At 58.1% G+C, this 6,000-nt stretch overlaps 1 protein-coding gene across 2 annotated transcripts in view; it reads left to right on the top strand.

Annotated features, from left to right (window-relative positions):
* Window positions 1–462: 462 nt before the first annotated feature.
* LZTS3 (leucine zipper tumor suppressor family member 3) overlaps window positions 463–6,000 on the top strand; it is a 56,203-nt gene continuing 50,665 nt past the window's right edge. For both annotated transcript variants that reach the window (XM_033007051.2, XM_033007049.2), the window contains exon 1: window positions 463–633. The gene's annotated coding sequence lies outside the window, so the exon portion shown is untranslated. The remainder of the gene's footprint in view (window positions 634–6,000) is intronic.

Here is a 6,000-nt window from a genome sequence, read left to right as displayed (position 1 = left end):
CGGGGTGCGAGTGCAAGGAGACACAGCGAGGGGCTGCGGGGAATGGAGCCAAGGCACCATTGGGGGGGTGGGGGGGGTGGGGGGGGGTGTGACCAGCCCCTAAATGTCCCCTGTCCCAGAGCGCTATAGGGGAAGGTTTCGCGGGGGGGGGGGGGGGTGTGTGCATGTAGCATCCCACCATCCCTAGCCGGGGACAGGGATGCAAAGCCTTGTCCTGGAGGTGTGGGGAGGGGGGGGGGGGGGTGTGGGGGGGGCGGGGAGGGAAGAGTTAAAGGGAAGGCGAGATCCTCCCTCCATCCTTCCCTGCCTCGCTGTTAGGCTGCTGCTTTGACAGGGGGTGGGGTCGGGGCTGGCCGCCGTTTGCCGCAAGAAGGGGGGGGAAACGTGGCTGCGAGTGTGTGTGTGTGTGTAAAGGGGGGGGGGGGGGGGGGAGGGAGGGAAGGGGGGGGGGGGGAAAAAGAGACTGTGTGTGTGTGTGTGTATATGTGCGTGGGGTGACATACGACAAAATGAGATGAGACCCCTCGGACGGGAGCGGCCACCCGGCTGCGCAGCCAACGCCGCCTGATCCCCGGTCCCTGCCCGCCCATCGCTGCCGGGCACCGGCGAGACCCCCCAGCACCCCCGCCAAGAGTAAGTCTGAGGGTGGGGGGGAACTGGGAAGCGGTACTGGGAAAGGGGAGTTGGGGGGGGGGGGGGGAAGTGGGACGGAGGGGTGACAAGGAGCTGGAGGGGGGGGGGGGGGGGGGTGTCCCTGAACGGTGGGAGAGATGTGGGGTGGCACGGAGAGCAAAAGAGGGAGGGGGACTTGATGCTGGAGCTTCGTTCGGCTGAACGACCCACCCAGATATAATTTGGGGGGTGTGTGTGTGTGTGTGTGTGTGTGTGTGTGTGTTAAGGGGCGGTGAGGAAGATTTTGGGAAGGGGGGGGGGGGGGGGGGTGGAGGTGGAGGATGGGCTGCCAGCGCCGATTTTGGGTGTGATGGAGGGGAGGGAGGCTTGTTTGTGCCTAAAGTCGCAGCTGCCTGGATTTGGCCCCGCGGGGCCGTTTGGAGATGACAGCACCCAAAAATAGAGTGCAAGGCAGGGAGGGGTGAGTGTGTGTGGGGGGGTAGACCTGTTTGCCAGTGCCCAGCAGGACCGGGGTATTCCCCCCCTCTCCGCTTCCTTAGCTGCTTCTATTTATTTCTTTATTTCTTTTGCGGTGATGTCAGGGAGGGGAGCGGTGGCTGGAGATGGGGGGGGGGGGGGGGGAGTGGATTCAAGGAAAGGAGGTTGCTGGCGGCCGAGTGATTAACGTGCAGTTGCTGGGAATTATGTCATCTGCCTCGGTGCTGGGTGGCCCTCGCCCAACAGCGGTGGGGAGGGAGGGAGGGAGGACGTGGGGGGACGTCATGACATGGGGCTCCCCGCTTGGGACTTCGCTCAAGGAGGCACGGATGCCCCCCCTGGCTTTGCGAGGACGTGGCCATCGAGCGTCCCCCCCCTCCCACAAACCACCCACCCACCCACCCATTGCACCCCCCCCAAGCCATGGGTGCAAAGCCACCCCGCTGCCCTCTGCTCCCCGGGTTGCCCAGGTCCACGGGCTCCATCCCCATGCAGGAGAGGAGCAAGTTGCTGCTCTTTCGGCTGGCTCAGCCTGCTCGCTGGCCTGGCAGCTGGGTCTGGAGCAGCCAGAGAGGGTGTCGGGATGAAGGAAGGAGGAAGGCAGGCATCCCCCCTCTGTCAGCTCCCGGGGTAGAGAGCAGGGCTGGAGCTGCTGCACTGCAGCAGGAGCCCCATCCGGGGATGCGGTTGTGCCCGGAGAGGAGGGCAGGGACCCCCTCAGCCACCCCCCATCCACTCCTCAGAGCCAAGGCGAGAGCTTGGGGACCTGTGGCTGCGAGTGGTCCCCCAGACCAGCCCGGCTCTCTGCTCCAAAGGAGACCATCGGGCTGCTGGATGCTCCACAGCCTCCTGAGCATCCCCCTGAGCATCCCCTGCCCCTTCGCCCCCCGCCGCGCGTGGGGAGCTGGGGAAGGAGGGCAAGGCCTGCCAGCTGAACCAGGCTGCACATCGACACCTTCCTCCCTCTGCTCTGCAGCCCGTGCAGCCCCGTGCACCGTGGCAGAGGGTCGGGCAGGGAGAGGAGCAGGCAGATGCAAGCAGGAGGGCTGCAGAGAGACGTGGGACGGAGGCAGGAGGGCCGGGCAGATGCTGCAGCGGGGCATTTTCTGCCCCACGTCGCAGTACAGGGGAGGGGTGATGCCAACAGCTTCTTTAATTCAAGCTGGGAGTCAGCAGGTGTAATTTAAACCGGGGATGCCACTTGCCCAGCGGGGTAGCCTTTGGCAACTCCCTTAGCTCTCGTGTGCTTTGCTTTCAACAGCCTCCAGCACATCCTTTATTCGCAAACCTGCTCGGGCAGTGGATTGTGCCAGCAGCTGAGCGCTTGAGGGAGGTGCTGGCATTAAAAGAGGGTGCAGGATCTCAAAGCAGCCCCCCCGTCTCAAGCAGCCAGGGGTGGGAGGCTCCACCATCATGTGCGGTTCGTTCGCCCGTCCCCTCTCGGCGCAGGGAACCGCGCGGTTTGTTTATGTGTGGCCCTGGTTCGAGCGGCGATCTGCCGTGGCTATATATAGCACGCGATGTTGTCATCCGAGTTCAGCCTGGCTGGGGAATTTATTTTCTGCAAAGGTTGGGAGGCGAATGGTCTGAAAACAGGCGTGGAAATGCCAGAGCCCTGTGATTCCCTGTTTGTGGTATCCGGGCTCCCTCGAGGGAACCGGGCACGATGTCCTGAGCGTTGGCCTTGCGATGACAACGGGGCAGAGGAGGAAGGTGTGGAGGGGCTGAAATTTCCCCCGTTGCCTCCCTGCTGTGGGGGTGAGCATTTAGAAAACGGTGCAGCAGCACGCGTGGCTGCATGGGCTCCACACAAGGATGAGACTCCCTCCTCCTTGAACTCTTCTTTGCTGGATCACAAGGCTGACGTCCTAAGGGACCAACCCCCAGCCTCAAAAGGAGGAGGTAGAAAAGCATCTGCAAGTCCAACATCTGGATGCAGCAGCCTAGATATTTGGGAGTCAGCAACAGCTTGTCCTACCAGAGATGGGATTGGAAGAGCCCCAACCTCCACAGGGGCTGAAGCATCAGCCCTGGGTACCCGCTGCAGCATCCATCACAGGGGCATCACCATGTCATGGCACACAATGAGGTCACCTCTTGATCACCCATCCCTCCCTGGAGAAAGACAGTCCCCCCCTGCCTTGCAAAAAAAAAAAAATACAAAAAAGGCAGATGGGGAGGGTGGTTTTCAAATGCACTGTGAAAACCACGTTGCATCAGCAGTCAGAGGCACTCGCTGCATGATAACTCAGTGTGGAGCAGGAATCTGGACAAACCAATCTGCAGAAAGTTTCTGAAGGGAGTCATGTCCCAACAGGGAAGCTTAAGAGTTAAGAGGGTGTTTCTGGAGCTGTTGCAGGGCTTAAAATATGCTTCCTCATGAAGGGGAACCCAGCACACCAAGGAAAGCCCAGCTATGCCCAGGGCTGTCAGAGAAATCCAGCAAACAAAGGGTGAAACGAGGAGATTTCTTCTTTCCCTTCGCAGAGGATCTTTCCCCATTAGTCATTCTTGTCACAGGAGCTGGCAAACACGGTTATTATTTGAAGGATCTGAAAGTGAAATGGAGGCACACGTCCAGGAGCCCAGACGTCCCTGCCCCACAGGCTGGGGGGAGCAGGCAGGGACCCCCCCCAACCACCCACACTTCTCCAGGGGTAATGCCTTTATATCCCACGCTGGGTCGCTGGATTCCTCCTTCAGTTGTTCCTTCTGCAGCCTGAGGGGTCCTTTTCATGCAGGCCATGGTGGCACCAGGAGCCATAGGTGGGCTGCGATGCTCCGTCCTGGAGGTGGTGGGTGATCCAAGAGCTTTGAGACGCCGCAGTAAGGCAAGTGGTTCCCAGCAGGGATCAACTTGCACCCAAAACTCAGCTCTCCCATCACCCCGTGGCCCCAGGCACCATCCTGGGGTGGAAAGGACCACGCTGACACCTCCCATTTTTTGGATACCGAGGGGGCGGGGGACACGACTGGATTTTTGCCTTTTCCTGCTGTTTCTGCAAGAACACCTCTTGGTGGGGTGGTGGGTGAGGACGTGTCTTCTGAGACCCTCACAGTGGTGGTCCCAGAACAGGAGGGGAACAGACAGGGAGAGAACAGCCAGGTTCACCTTCCTAGGGAGTGGCAAGAAGGTCCAAGTAGCTCCTTAAACAACAAGGAAAGCAACCACAAGTGTTAATATCAGGGAAGAGGGATATGGTTTATGCCTTATAATCCAGGGCTGGATGGAGTCAAGATCTCTGCTGGCAGAGGGAGCTGAAAGTCCCCTTGACCTGGTGGAGGAGCTGCAGAAGCTCCTGCTTCATCTAGTGGAGCTGCCGCAAGGCTTGAAATCAGGCTCCCAGTGATCTTCACTGAGTTTCCCTCTCACAAAATCATTTTTGCAATGAATATGTGAATCCTGCTCATTTTATTTGGCTCCGACAGCAGCCTGGGCCAGCTCAGGCGTCAGAGAAACTTTCCCAGCCTCCAGCAGTTGGGAGTTATGGGATTTATCCAATGATCTGAGCTTTCCCTTTTGCTCCATGACTTTTTTTCTGGTTTCTTCCTGAGCCCCTGCGTGCCCTGTAGCATCCTCCCTGCTCCCACCGCCTACCCAACAGCCACCTCCAGCCTTTCGGTCCTCAACTGGTCCCAGTGGTGCTGCTGGAGTCTGAACTGCAGCATTTATCGCTGCAAAATGAACTCACACGCCTCACCTTCACACCAGTATGGAGACGAGCAACCCTCCCTTTCTTTTGGGGCCAAATCCTGACCGTGGGCCAGCGAGATGCTCCAAGTTTACACAGATGTAACAGAGCCCGTTCTCTTTGTAGGAAGCTCAGAAGAAAGATGATCGTATTATTAACACATGCTGCTCTTCACACAACCAACCTCACAAATATTTATCAGCTGGAGAAATACACGGACTCGGAAGTTGCCAAGTAACATAACAAGAAGCGCTTTTAAATAAATATATGTGCGTCTGCGGGTGACGAATTAACCAAATCCCTTGGTATGTGGCCCAAAGACAGGTTTCCCTCTGGAATCCCAGCACCAGTAACAGTAATAACAATCTGAGCCAGGAAAAAAAACCTGGGATGAACAATTTCTGGCTGAGTGTCCAGCACCTAGTGAATCCTGGGGGAAGTGGGTTCTCTGTCGGGAAGCTCCTCAAGCGGAGCGATGCCCAACCAGATCCGTGTCTGCCAGGGACAAATCAGGGAGGAGGATGGGACGGGGGTGTTTATTTTGCAGGGGAGGTGAGAGCAAGCCCAGTTCACTTGGTTGGGTTTCACCCCACATTTATGCACCTCTCCTACATACCGATAGGACCACTCTTCTCTATAGGCTCAGGTTTTCAAGACACTTGTTGTAGACCCTATATTGCTCAGCAGTTCTCCATGTCTCCTTCCCTTCCCGAGGCCAAGCAGCAGGGCACGCTGGACCTCTTCCTCTCCAAACCAGGTGGCTATATCCCCTAAATCCAGTGGGAATGTTCCTTGCCTAGGCATGGTTTGCACTCTCCAGATGGCCAGGGGTTTCCCGTTTTCCTGTCACTAATCCCTGCTAAATCCTTGCTGTGAGGCCAGTTTGCAAATCTGGGGGGGTTACTAGGGAGGAAGCGCTGCCAGAGGAGACAAGGTGGGTTTGCAGATGAACAGAGATCTCTCACCCAGCTCCACCTGGCATGGGGAAACCCTGGCTTGTGGGGTTGACATTTGGTGGAGACGCTCCCATGCAAATCTGCCATCACCAGAACGGATGGCCTGAGGGTTTTGCAAGAAGGTTGTCATTGCGGGGCCATTTGGGGGTTCTTTCCTGGGCCGGAGGATGCAGAGAGACAACCTGGGCATGAAACTGGTAGGCAAAGTCAACTGGGTGAGCATCTCCAGCTGTGTGGTTTTG

Source organism: Tyto alba, unplaced genomic scaffold (genome assembly GCF_018691265.1).
Source record: "Tyto alba isolate M040663 unplaced genomic scaffold, T.alba_DEE_v4.0 Super-Scaffold_6, whole genome shotgun sequence".
Taxonomy (NCBI): domain Eukaryota; kingdom Metazoa; phylum Chordata; class Aves; order Strigiformes; family Tytonidae; genus Tyto; species Tyto alba.
This window is presented reverse-complemented; position numbering and strand designations above follow the sequence as displayed.